General features: G+C 39.6%; 1 long non-coding RNA gene across 1 annotated transcript; it reads left to right on the plus strand.

Annotated features, from left to right (window-relative positions):
• LOC110260320 lies at positions 1,239-5,661 on the plus strand. Its single transcript, XR_002343433.1, has 3 exons — positions 1,239-1,827; positions 1,914-2,102; positions 4,775-5,661. It is a non-coding gene; the product is annotated as an uncharacterized LOC110260320 (long non-coding RNA).

Consider the following 14,127-nt stretch of genomic DNA (forward strand, 5'->3'; position numbering starts at 1 on the left):
AAATCTATCCATGTTAATGTAACAACCTTAATTTATTAATCACCAACCTATATTGTTAGCTTTAAAGTTAAGTACTTGGAAAGCAGTTTTCAGTAAATTTAAAAGTGCTGCTCTTGAACAAGTCTTAGGTGGATGCGTTTACATTGACCACGCTGGGATTTCCTAAGGGTAAAAGCAGCAATTCATTTACAATTGCATAATGGACTAGACTCTCCTAGTGTTTAGCTTCCTAAAACTGCAATCCATCCTCACCCATTGCCTGTGGGCTGAAAGTCAACATTTGCACAGTGCTTAATAGAACAGGCAGGACAGGGGTGGTGGTTATTCCACTTTTCACAAATGATAAAAACTATGTACAAAAGTGTTTATGTGTGTGAAGCACTTTTAAAATTGAAGTATAGTTGGGAGTTCCCATCATGGCTCAGCAGAAACAAATCGGCCTAGAATCCATGAGGATATGGGTTCGATCCCTGACCTCACTCAGTGGATTAAGGATGCAGCATTGCTATAAACTGTGGTGTAGGTCGAAGACACGGCCCAGATCCCACATTGCTGTGGCTGTGTCCTAGGCTGGCAGCTGCAGCGCTGATTTGACCCCTAGCCTGGGAAACTCCATATGCCATGGGTGTGGCCCTAAAAAGATACACACAAAAAAATTTAAAAACAAAAAATAGAATTGAAATATAGTTAATTTACAATATTGTGCTTCAGGTATGTAGCAAAGTGATACAGTTACATATCTGTATATACATATAGATAGAGATTATTTTTCATTATAGGTTATTATAAGATATTGAATATAGTTCCCTGTGCTATACAGTTCCTTGTTGCTTATCTATTTTATGTATATTAGTTTATATCTCCTCATTTAACCCTCCCTCCTTCTTTTCCCCTTTGTTAACCATAAGTTTGTTTTCTATGTCTGTGAGTCTGTTTCTGTTTTGTGCGTAGGTTCATTTGTATTATTCCTTAGATTCCACATGTAAGTGATTTATATTTGTCCTTCTCTGGCTGAATTAATTAGTGTGATAATCTCTAGGTCAGTCCATGTTACTACAAATGGCATTATTTCATTCTTTTTATGGCTGAATAATATTATTAATATTATTTATAATAATATAATATATATAATATACTTTATCAATATGACATTACAATAATATATGACAATAATATAATAAATTAATATAACAATATTGTTAATATTATTATTATTAATAATATTCCATTGTATGTATTACTGCATCTTCTTGAGCCAATTGTCTGTTGATGGGTTGCTCTGGTGTCTTGGCTATTATAAAGAGTACTGCCATGAACTTTGACCACCTCAACCCCCCTTTCTTTCTAGCTTGAATGTCTCCCAGACAATATCCTCCCCTGGGAATTAACGTTTAGAGTGGATGGATAATCTGCCCTAAGGAGCAGAAAAAGCTGATGGTAAACTAAAAAGAGACCTTACTCATATTTTCAGTATCCCATGTATGGAGCCTCTCAGCCTCTCTATCAGTGTTTCTGTGGTACTGATAAGGATGAGCCATGTGGATAAAGAAAGAAACAATGGAAAATATAGTGATGACCATTTATTAAACATCTGCCCTATGTCAGATATGATACTAAGTTCCTTACTAAACCTTGTCTTATTGAAATCTCACAGCAACCTTCTAAGCTGCTTCCTATTTACTCCCATTTTGAAAATTAGGAAACTGAGACCCGGAGAAGGAAACTCGCTTACTGAAAAAAAAATCACACAATTGTTTAACTGCAAAGCCAATGTGTTTTCCACAACTACAGCACATGGGCCTAATGTGGTGTCTGCGTAAACACTAGGTAGGTGTCAGGAATGCACTGCTTTCCAAAGATATTGAAATAGTTGCAGGCAATTCTGAATTATTGACAGAACCCTAACTCTTCAGTGGACGCGGGCTGCAAGCCCAGACTTGATCAACCTGCCTTGAACGTGCTTGAGGAGCCCTCCAGATATGGAGCCGCAGGGATGACTGTATGGCCGGGTGTACCCTGGAGCCCCCCTCACCAACCAGTGTGGAGAAGGGCCGACTCCCCCTCAGGGTTCTGGAAAGAGATCAGTCACCTGTAGCTCAAAGGTGAGAAGTGCAAGTTCAAGTGAAAATTGAAAGTGAGGTATGCTGTTGAAATCTCAGTGGGACCCTTACTCAAGTTTTCTAGCAAAACCTGATTGAGACTAAATCAGGGTATTTTCCACAAGAAAGATTTCCCAAGTGAACCAATTTTTGGTATAACTTGTCTTGAGAACACTTAAGAACTCTCCTGGTACCAATTACTTTGAGTACAATACCTAGAGAGGCCACTCTAGATCTTAGCTACTAAGCCCTATGTAAGTTATCAAAATTGTAAACATTTTGGAGAGCTAATTTAAAAAGAGCTGAAAGAGTGCATTTTTCTTAGTTGTCTTAGATGCCTCCTGGACAGTAGGAGTATATGCACTTCCCATTAGGAAGATATGTTCACAGTGGCTTAAGGACCTGGCATTGTCCCTGCAGCAGCTCAGGTTGCTGCTGTGGTGCAGGTTTGATCCCTGGTCCAGGGAACTTCCATATGCTGTGGGCATGGCCAAAAAGAAAAGAAAAGAAGAAAAAAAAAAAAAAAAAAAAGGAAGCTATGTCAATTCCTGGAGGCTATCTAGGAATTTCATTTGAAGGCAATAAGAAATGACTGCAGTTTAACTTTCCAGAAGTCATTCCACCAAGAAAAGAATACTGTTTTTAGAGACAATAGACCTGTGGGCTGGGAAACAGATGCCTAGAATACCTAGCAGCCACGGGAAGCAATCCCACCCTGTACCAGTCACAAAGCACAGGGGTGGGATTATTTAGTAATCACTGGACTTTTATGTGACAAAGAAGTCACTCTGAAATTGTCTTTCTCTAACTATGTAAAGCCTGCATATTCTAGCTTTGGGGGCCTTATTGCCACTGAAACCATGTAGACACTATTTGGCAAAACTTAGTTTTGCTGGAGTTCCTCGGTGGTGCAGTGGATTAAGGATCCTGCATTGTCATTGCTGTGGCTCAGGTCACTGCTGTGACATAGGTTTGATTCCTGGTCCTGGAACTTCTGCAGGCCATGAGTGCAACCAAAAAAAAAAAAAGGTAAGAAGGAGTTCCCATCGTGGTTCAGTGGTTAACAAACCTGACTAGGAACCATGAGGTTGCAGGTTCGATCCCTGGCCTTGCTCAGTGGGTTAAGGATCTGGCATTGCTGTGAGCTGTGGTGTAGGCTACAGATGCAGCTCAGATCCCGTGTTGCTGTGGCTCTGGCGTAGGCCAGCGGCTACAGCTCCAATTGGACCCCTAGCCTGGGAACCTCCATATGCCGCAGGAGAGGCCCAAGAAATGGCAAAAAGACAAAAAAAAAAAAAAAAAAAGGTAAGAAAACCTAGGTTTGTTTACAAAACAGAGGATTTTGACATTTCTCTAAAAAATTCTCCTTTCTGCTTGGCTGAGATCACTCTGAAAAGGAAAGAAGAAACTGTTGTAATTTTTTACCAGTTATCAGAAGCCAGGCCATATGTAGGTGCTTCGCCTGCATTATTTAATCCCTGCATCACAGTAACCAGGTAAAGAATCCCAAGCACTTCAAGGTTATGTTCTGCATCAAGTCATTCCATAAAGAGCAGATGTATTCAGCCCATTGCTATCTGATGTCAAACAGCAGGATTGAAAATAAGTGGTTTTATTCTAGTTAGTTCTAAATAGAAACACTTTAACACTGAATAAAGTTAAAAATTATCCTTTTTTTTTTTTTTTTTTTTTGCTTTTTAGGGCCACACTAGTGGCACATGGAGGTTCCCAACTAGGGGTCTAATCAAGCTACAGCTGCCAGCCTACAGCACGGCCACGGCCACACAGGATCCGAGTCACGCCTTCGACCTACACCGCAGCTCACAGCAACGCCAGATCCTTAACCCACTGAACAAGGCCAGGGATCCAACCTGCATCCTCATGGATACTAGTCAGGTTCTTAACCCACTGAGCCACAATGGGAACTCCCTGGACAAATTTTTTATTAAGCTTCAAATTTTTTTCATCTAAAAAATGGGATAGTATGTTTAGGTTAAAATCTTAGGCACCGGAACTCAATGCTACATAAATTACAGCATGATAGAAAGTCTTTAATTAAAAATTAGTCTTCCCTACCCCCTCCAAAAAAAAGAGGTAGTAATTGTACTTGGACCACAGGGTCTTGGTAAAGATTAATAGAATGTTTAGCATACAGAAATTTCTGCTGCGGCACAGCAAAAACGAATCCAACTAGTATCCATGAGGATACAGGTTTAATCCCTGGCCTGGCTCAGAGGGTTAAGGATCTGGTGCTGCCATGAGCTGCAGCCCAAAAATGAAAAAAAAAAAAAAAAAAAAGAATGTTTAGCATAGTACCTGATATAAAGAAAGCACTCCAACTGTTGGTTATTATTATTTTTCATCCCTACAAAAAGGAAGCCACAAAAGTCATAAATGGCTCTGCATTTCTCATGCAGATCCTGCAGCCATTGATTCTAATTTTTAGAATGTCCCCATGTCAATGTTTTTTTGCAGTCTTTTTATGGAATATATATATATATATATACATAATGTGAATTATAGTAGATTTTAAAGTGTATTTAGTCCATGGTAGGTGGAACTTTATTTTAGCTTTAAAAAATTTAATCTTATGAGATGCTGACATATATTTTAAAATGATTTTATTCAGTTCCTTTTTTCTCTTGCACCCTGTGGGATATGTTTATTGACTACAGATGTTAAGCACTTTGTGAAGGACCAGAAAGCTGCAAGATAGAATATGTACTTCACCTGAGTGGTTGCATAGACACTGATCGTGCATCCGAATCTTTAAGAACTCAAGTGGAAAGTGTGCTTACAAATTTAAAGACCAGAATTACAATGCACAGATTGAATTGGAATGACTGCAAGATTGTTTCAGGACTATAAGACTTCTATGTAAAAAGAAGTTAATAAAAGGCGTATTAAGGTAAGTCCCTTATAATTATGATTTTGAACAAACTGCTTTAAATTATGCTATGGCATGAACTGATAAAAAAAAAAAGTGAATAGAGGAATGTCAGGATGGTTGGGGCTCAGAGCCCAGAACAACAGCCCAAGGCAGTCATAAAGAGAAAACTATGCTTGCCCCTGCAACCAGAAGTCCAGAAAGAATTAGCTCAGAGACAAAACAGGAAAAGACTTTGTTTCTCAATGATTTCAGTATGCCGAAGGCAATAGCTAAGATTGAGACTAAAGAGTATGGATGTAATGGGAACCTACAGAAATACCACACGGTTGCTCTTGTTACTGTTATTTTTTAAAATCTTAGTCTCGGCATTGTTTGAAAGGTAATAAACAAGCTGAGTCTAAATTTCAGGTGGAAAAATAAGCAGCAAGGATTTTAAGGGAAATTCTGACAAATTCAATGATGGGGCACTAGCTTTTTCCCCTATATGCCACTAGAAACTGAAACAGTAGTTCTGGAGCATGAATGGACACAAAAAGCAATGGTACAGAATAGAATTCAAGAATAAAATGTAAAGATATGGAGAAATCAGGGATGCTGTCCCAAATTTATGGGATATTTTATTTCAGAGCCTCTTAATGTCACTTACTGATTTAGCATATGGCAAAAAAAAAATGGCATTTTGAAGCAGCTAAAAAAAGATGCCTTATTTAATTAATTGTTTGGAGGAAACTAGATAGTTATTAAGGGCAAAAATAGTTGAATTCTCTCTTACAGTTCATCAAAAATATATTCCAGGTGGATCAAGGGTTTAAAAATAAAAACAAAAGTGTAATAATAGGAGTTCCTGTTGTGGTGCGGTGGTTAACGAATCCGACTAGGAACCATGAGGTTGCGGGTTCGATCCCTGGCCTTGCTCATTGGGTTAAGGATCTGGCATTGCCGTGAGTCATGGTGTAGGTTGCAGATGTGGCTTGGATCCTGTGTTGCTGTGGCTTTGGCATAGGCTGTGGCTACAGCTCCGATTCAACCTCTAGCCTGGGAACCTCCATATGCCACAGGAAGTGGCCCTAGAAAAGGAAAAAAGAAAAAAGTTGTAAAAATATTAGAAGAAGCCATTTGAGAATGTTTAAATAAATGAGATTGAGGATAGTCTTTTAAGTTCAACATAAAACCTAGAAGAAAAAGGTATTAATAAAAATGATAAATTCAGCTGTGTAAAAATTTTTAGAAAAATCTGCTAGCCCCAAAATCATAAGCAAGGTCAAAAGACAAGCCACAAACAAGAGAAAGATACTTGCATTTTCTGTTCAAAGTGCTAATATCTCCATCATATAAAGAACTTCTAGGAATCAATAAAGAACAGATCAACAATCCAATAGAAAAATAGATAAAAAATATAAATAGAAAATAGAAGAAGAATCAAATGTCATTTGAACTTATGAAAAAAATGATCCAATCCCTCAAAATAAGAGGAATGCAAATTATGACTACATTAAAAATTTGTTTTCTACCTGTCAGACTGGCAAAGATAAGAAATTATAAAACTGTGCTGCACAGAGAACTCTACCCAGTACTCTGTGATAATCTATATGGGGAAAGATTCTAAGAGAGAATGGATATGTGTGTATGTATGACTGGGTCACTTTGTTGTACAACAGAAATAATCAAAACCTTGTAAATTAACTATACCTCAATAAAACCTAAAATAAACCCCCAAAAACTGTGCTGGTGAAAGTATGAGAAAACCAACACACTCATACATTGCTGGAGGGAACATAAATTAATACAGGTTTTAGGGAATTCAATATGGCAATACCTATTAAAGTCAAAAAAGTACATACCCTTTGACCCAGCATGTCCAGTCTAAGAGTTATTCTTACACATGTAAAGTATCACATGGACCAGATTGTCGTACAGTATTGTTTGTAAAAACAAAAGACTAGAAACAATCTAAATAGAATTTGTTATGTAAATTATGAATATATCTTTCCAATGATATAATTCCAATGAAATAATAAGCTTCTGTAAAAAGGAATGAGGAAAAATAATGTATGTGCTGATAAAAAAAATTTCAAGATATATTTGTTGAATGAATGAATATATCAATGTTGGAATGATATGCACAGTATAATGTATGGATAGATTTACCTATTCAACAAATACTTTTGAGCATCTGCTACGTGTCAGGCATCACACTCAATACTTGGTATGTGTCCATAGCCAATCAGACAAAGATCTCAACTGTAGGGGAGCTTACATTCTGTTAAAGGGGACCATCAATAAACACTAAGTGTGAACATTATAAGGAATATTGAAAACTGGTATGTTCTATGGGTAAAAGTAGAGCAGGGCATGGGAGACCCAGGGGGTGGGGGCTTTTACTCACAAGCCATATTTCTGAAGATTTAACCTATGAATCATCCCTTCCAAGAGACCAGGAACATCAGCATGAGGAATATTTGTGAATACTTAACGCTCATTTCATCTCAAAGGACAGTTATCCAGATGCTGATTTAGGAACACTTGCATTTCTGCTTAGATGCCAGTAGGGGCGCCATCGAGGACATTCTGAGGTTTTCTGCAGCAGGAGAAAATGATTGAGAAGACAGAAAAGGTGACAATGCCATCCTCCACATGGACACATCAGACCTTCCCTAATCCTAGGGCCAAGGCCACCTACCTTGCTTCACTCATCCCTATTTTGCATAAATTCAGTGAAATGTTTCTTCCACTGTTATACATTTACTTCTATTTAAATATGAAGAGCCTTATAAGAGGAAAAAAGAAGGATTGTTTATTTATAAAAGGTCCTAAGGTTAGGTTATAAAAATCTTTAAAAGGAAACATGAAGAAGGCTGGATTTGAGGGGCATATTGTTGAACTTGGAAAGAGAAAAAAACGATAGCTTTTAGAGAGAATGACTTTTGATTTTAACAAAATTAATTTCTTATGTTGCTAAGAAACCCGAGCCAAAAATATACTGCCTTTTCTTCCTGAATAAGTGATCTCCATCTCCCAAAGGACCATCTGTGGTCATTATGATGTCACCTTGGCAGAAACTTGAGGACATTAATGGATCAGATGTCTCGAGTCTTAATAAAGCACTGATAACATTTTGCAATAGATGATTATATAACCTCTTCCTACTCTCTGTAGAGAGGCATGCTTCCAAAAAGTATCATCAACCATATTCTCTTTCAATTATAAGTGGCTTCAAATGTAATTTTTTCCAGGATGCTGATGTCCCATTTTAAGACCCATTGCAGAGAAATAAATAATTTGGAGTGTTTTCTGGATTACTGGAATTTAAAAGTGAAGCCAGCTTTGAGGTCAGGTAACAGTTTTGCCAGACTTAACACCATCCTAAAGGTCAGCATGAGATTCATAGTCATGTTTACCTCTGTAATTACAGTGCTTGGATAAATGCCTATGGCAGGTGTTTTTATTTTTCCCAGAACTAGAATTTTAGGTAGAGAAACACCTAGCAGTGGCAAATTCAATATCAGGTTACAAACACTAAGGTAAAATATGGTATTAAATAAGGATTTGGGAGTTCCCATCATGGCGCAGCAGAAATGAATCCAACTAGGAACCATGAGGTTGTGGGTTTGATTCCTGGCCTTGCTCAGTGGGTTGAGGATCTGGTGTTGCTGTGAGCTCTGGTATAGGTCACAGACACGGCTCGAATCCCATGTTGCTGTGGCTGTGATGTAGACTGGCAACTGTAGCTCCGATTGGACCCCTAGCCTGGGAACCTCCATATGCTGCAGGTGTGGTCCTAAAAGGCAATAAATAAATAAATTTTTTTTAAGTTAAAAATAAATAAATAAATAAATAAATAATTTGACTCCTAAATGGAGTGAGAATATAAATGGAAAAAAAATTTAGGTTTTTTTTAGATCTTAAATAAGGTATCTAGGCTAGAGGTGGTAGGTGTGCTTCCTCATTAAGCTTTTGTGGAATGTCACTATATGCAGTCATTCTACTAAGTTGGTAGGGACTGCAAAGATAGATCAGACAGTAGTGGGAGAGAATGGGTTCATGAACAATGATACTAGCAACACATTTCCAAATCTGAGAAGTGCCCCAGTGAAAGCACTGGCAAAGCAGTGTAGGAATTCAGAGAAGTGTAATGGCTAGTTTTGGTCTGCGCCTTGAAGGTCCAGTCCAATCTCACTTGGCAGATTTAGTGAGAAGTAGGGTAATCTAAACAGGGAGAAATTTAGGAGGAAAGTCACAGTCGGGAGAATGCCATTTAGTATGGTACATAAAGGTGGGAATCATGAGAATAAGGCCTGAAAGAGAGGTCAGGGTTAACCTTGGAGGCTCTCCAACAGCATGCTAGAGAATTTGGAATATATTTGCTGGGCAATAACATGATTCTGAACATCTTCAAAATGGATCAGAGAAAGATGTCCACGTTAAAATCAAATAAAGAACTAAACCAACCAGGTGATACTCCAAGTTCACAATGCAGAAGCCTTTTTGTTCAGTTAAGACACACTTTCTTATTTAGAAAAAAATAATCTCACTTATTTAGAGTGAACACTTTTGCTATCATTATGTACTTGTGTAACTCAGAACACTGTTTTCTAATGGTGTTTTGAGAGGACCTAAGCATTAACAAAATAACTCATGTGAAAGAGCTTTATGAACAGTAAAGTCTTGTTTATTTAATTTTTTCTTCTCAAATAACATAGGACAACAATTTACATGAGTGGAAGAATAATATAACATTAAGGACATGGGATAGAAGTTTTTATCCTATAAAAACTAATGATAAATAACATTCTTCAGGAGTTCCCTTTTTTATTTTTAAGATTTTTATCTTTTCTATTATATTTGAGTTACAATGTTCTATCAATTTCGGCTGTACAGAAAAGTGACCCAGTATATATATATATATATATAGTCATACGTAGATATATACATTCTTTTTCTCACATTATCCTCCATCGTGTTCCATTATCTTCAGGAATTCCTATTGTGGCTCAGCAGGTTAAGAACCCAACTAGTGTCCATGAGGATGGAGATTCGATCCCTGGCCTCGCTCGGTGGGTTAAGGATCCAGCATTGCCACAAGCTGTGGTATAGGTCATAGACTCAGCTCAGATGGCACATTTCTGTGGCTCTGGCATAAGCTGGCAGCTTCAGCTTTGATCTGACCCCTTGCCTGGGAACTTCCATATGCTGCAAGTGTGGCCCTCAAAAGCAAGTAAGTAAGTACATAAATAAATAAATAAAATTCTTCAGACAAAGTGAGAGAGAAGGAGAGACAGGATGGAGTGGGCGGAGGGAGATGGAAAAAAGAAACAGGGAAGACAAGAGGAGAAAGGGAGATGAAGAAGATGGGAAGGCAGATTGATGGAGGTGAAGAGGTCCGTAGGAGAGAGACACATGGCGAGTAGGTGAGTAATGCTTAGGCACACAGATGGTGGAAGCTTCAAAAGATCCCTGATCTGTTCACTTCCCCCTGCTGACAGCTTCCTCTCTCCTTTCATCGCTGGCACCCTCTCCAAGGTTCTGATCTGGGTAGTACCTGCTCCTGTCCAAATCAAGGAATAAAGAGAACCTAAGGGTTATATTTAGGCATAGTTCACATGATGACAAGACTCCATGGCCTATGAATGGATAATGAGCTTAGGCGTTGCCTACTTTTGCAAAAGACTTCATAGATGTGTGATTTGATTGCAAAGATGTTTCACTTTTCAAAGTGCCTTCATATCTCTTATCTCCTTTGAGCTTTCCATTATGTAGAACAAGCGTTCTCCTGTTTCAGATCAGAAGAGGTAAAGCGGCTACAGGGTCTTCCTGGGTAAGTGATACCCATCTCCCCAAAGATTATCTGTATAATGATGTCACCTTGGTAGAAACTTGAGGCTATGAGTGGGTCAGATGTCTGGGGATGAGTGGAAGCTACTTCAAGTCTTGATAAAGCACGAATAACATTTTAAAACCAATGATTATATAACCGATTCCTGTTTTTCTTTGAGGGGAGTGCAATTTATGGTAGTGAAAAAGTACTAGGCTGAATCAGAAGATCTGAGTTTTAATAGTCATAATGATATTATTAGTTAATAAAAATAGCTATGTTTAGTAAGTCCTTATGCCAGACACTGTGCTAAACCTCATGTATGCATTATTTCCTTTCCTCTCCACCAAAATTGTATAAGGGCAACACTATTTTTTGATAAGTGATACAACTAAGGTTTAGAGAGCCTAAATGATTTGGCCAAATGTTTTAGTTCAGACTGGATCATTCAAACTGTTTATAACCTTTTTTTGTTTGTTTGTTTGTTTGTTTTGTTTTTTGGTTTTTTAGGGTAGCACCCGCTGCATATGGAAGTACCCAGGCTGAGGGTCAAATCAGAGCTATATTTGCCCACCTACACCACATCCACAGCAATGCTAGATCCAAGTCACCTCTCTGACCTACACCACAACTCACCACAATGCTGGATCCTTAACCCACTGAGAGAGGCCAAGGATAGAATCTGCATCCTCATGGATGCTAATCAGATTCGTTTCTACTAAGCCACTACGGCAACCGTTTATAACCTCTTTGGGCCTCTCATTTCTTCAACAGTAATGTAAGGCCACTGAGATGATTTGAAAAATTATGAAGATGTAGTATATCCATCAAATATGACTGTCCGTTACACTGTGTTGGGGTTGCTAAACTTTTTCTGTTAAGGACCAGATATGAAATACTTAGGCTTTGCATGCCATACCCTCTCTGTTGTAACTATTCTGCTCCGCCCTTGTAGAGCAAAAGCAGCCTTAGACGGATGAACGTGGCTGTGTTCCCATCAGACTTTATTATGGATGCCGACATTTGAATTTAACATAATTCCACATGTCACAAAGTATTATTGTCCTTTGTTTTTTGAAACTATTTTAAAAGTATAAAAGTCTTCTAAGTTTGCAAGAAACAGGCAAGGGGATGAATTTGACCTGCAGCCTGTCATTTGCAGACCTTTATGTAAAGATGTCACAGAAATCTATGTCTACAGAAGATTTTTTTTTGGAAAAACAGTTGCATCTAGAAAATAGTCATGACTGGAGTTCCCGTTGTGGCGCAGTGGTTAACGAATCCAACTAGGAACCATGAGGTTGCGGGTTCGGTCCCTACCCTTGCTCAGTGGGTTGAGGATCCGGCGTTGCCTTGAGCTGTGGTGTAGGTTGCAGACGCGGCTCGGATCCCGCGTTGCTGTGGCTCTGGCGTAACAGCTCCGATTGGACCCCTAGCCTGGGAACCTCCATATGCCGCGGGAGCGGCCCAAGAAATAGCAACAACAACAACAACAACAACAAAAAGACAAAAAAAAAATAGTCATGACTGATAACATTATTTCTAAATGATCAGAAGGGAAGCAACTGTTTCATCTATTCTCATCAGTAACCACTGACTGCAGTGCCTAGTGCTTGAGGTATGCACCTTATTAGAAGGAGTTGCTGGACCACATGATATCTATCCGGATCTGGATGCGTGGACCAAACGGATCCCAGAGGCAAGGGTCAGAGAAAAAACTTTTAGGTAAAGCACTCCTGCCAGATTCAGAAATAGTTGGTTTTAAAAAATAAAAGCAGGAGTCCCCTGGTGGCCTCACCAGTTAAAGATTTGGCTTTGTCATCGCTCTGGCTCAGATCACTGCTGTGGCCCGCCTGGCCAGGGACTTCCGCATGCCATGGGCATGACTGAAAAAAATAAATAAAAGCATTATGAAGGCATTCAGCGAAATTAACACATAGCTTTTTGAGCATCTACGATTATGAATCTGGTTCTCCTCGAGGTAGTCAGGCTCCTGGCAGGGTCTACTAACTGATGTACTGCCCCCAGTTTGTCTCCACAAGCCTCTTCTTGGTGGTTTTCCAGTCATTAGCGCCTCAAATTACATTATCCGAAAACAAACACACGCATCCACACCCCCTAGTCTGCGCATGTGCACAGGCAGACTGGCTCCTCCGGCTGTGCTCTCCGCTGGACTCCGTCAGTTTGGGGGCTTCTCTAATCTCTCAGGCTTCCCGGTGTGAGTCTTCATCTTTTGATACTCTGACCGAAGGAGTTAGTGTGTGGTCACCTATTACCATACGTGTAATTATCTCAGGTGTTAGACTTGTGATGTTGTCCTGTTGAGGCTTAAGAGCAGGTCTCATTCCTGGAGGAGAGGCTGAAGGGTAGGTGTCTGCCGGAGAGAACAGGCATCTCCAGGGGCCATTATCTATGGAATAGGCAGGCCCTCACACAGGAACCAGGTGTTCTGAATGCTGCCTCACCCCACAGGAAAGCCTGACCTCCTCCAGGACCCAGCCCTCTAAGGGCCTGACTTTGAGGAGGAAATGGGCCAGATGAGTGCTTTGGAATGGTAGTTGCAAGGATGCAGCCTCAGCAGGACGGAAAGTCAACAGTCCCCTTTGTTCCAGCCTTGGAGAGCGGAGCGCATCTTGTAACCAGATTATGGTACTTTTACGTTATGCTTTCTTTGTGTTAGTACCCTGGACTTTGGTAAATTCCGATTAAATATTCCAGTCTTGCTTTAGGGTTGTTGTGGTTTAAAGAACAAGCATTTTAAAAGCTGAGGTGTTTAAAAGGGGAACACTGCCCTCCTGAGGCCAGCTTGGTGGGGCAGCAGGAACCCTGGGCTACCCCAGGGCTTTTGCAATCATGCTAGGAGGTCCTCCCTCAGGCACCACTTTTACAAGATTAGGAGTTGATGTTACAGGGGGAAGGCCATCTTCCTCCCTGAATATTCTCCACAAGCTCATTGGGAATTGCCTTTGTGGCTCAGTGGTAACAAACCGACTAGTATCCATAAGGTTGTGGGTTTGATCCCTGGCCTTGCTCAGTGGGTTAAGGATCAGGTGTTGCCATGAGCTGTGGTGTAGGTCACAGACGTGGCTCAGATCCTGTGTTGCTGTGGCTGTGGTGTAGGCCAACAGCTGCAGCCCCGATTGACCCTTGGTCTAGGAACTTCCATATACCAGTTGCAGCCCTAAAAACATAAAAATCTCATTGAAGATAAAGATTCTTTTACAGTAAGTTTGAGATGATAAACTCTAGGTTAGGCTTAGATTGGAGTCTCTATAATCTCAAGCAAGTTACTTCATGTCTCTATGCTTCAGCTTCCTTATGGATAA

This window comes from Sus scrofa, chromosome 1, assembly GCF_000003025.6.
Source record: "Sus scrofa isolate TJ Tabasco breed Duroc chromosome 1, Sscrofa11.1, whole genome shotgun sequence".
Lineage (NCBI taxonomy): Eukaryota > Metazoa > Chordata > Mammalia > Artiodactyla > Suidae > Sus > Sus scrofa.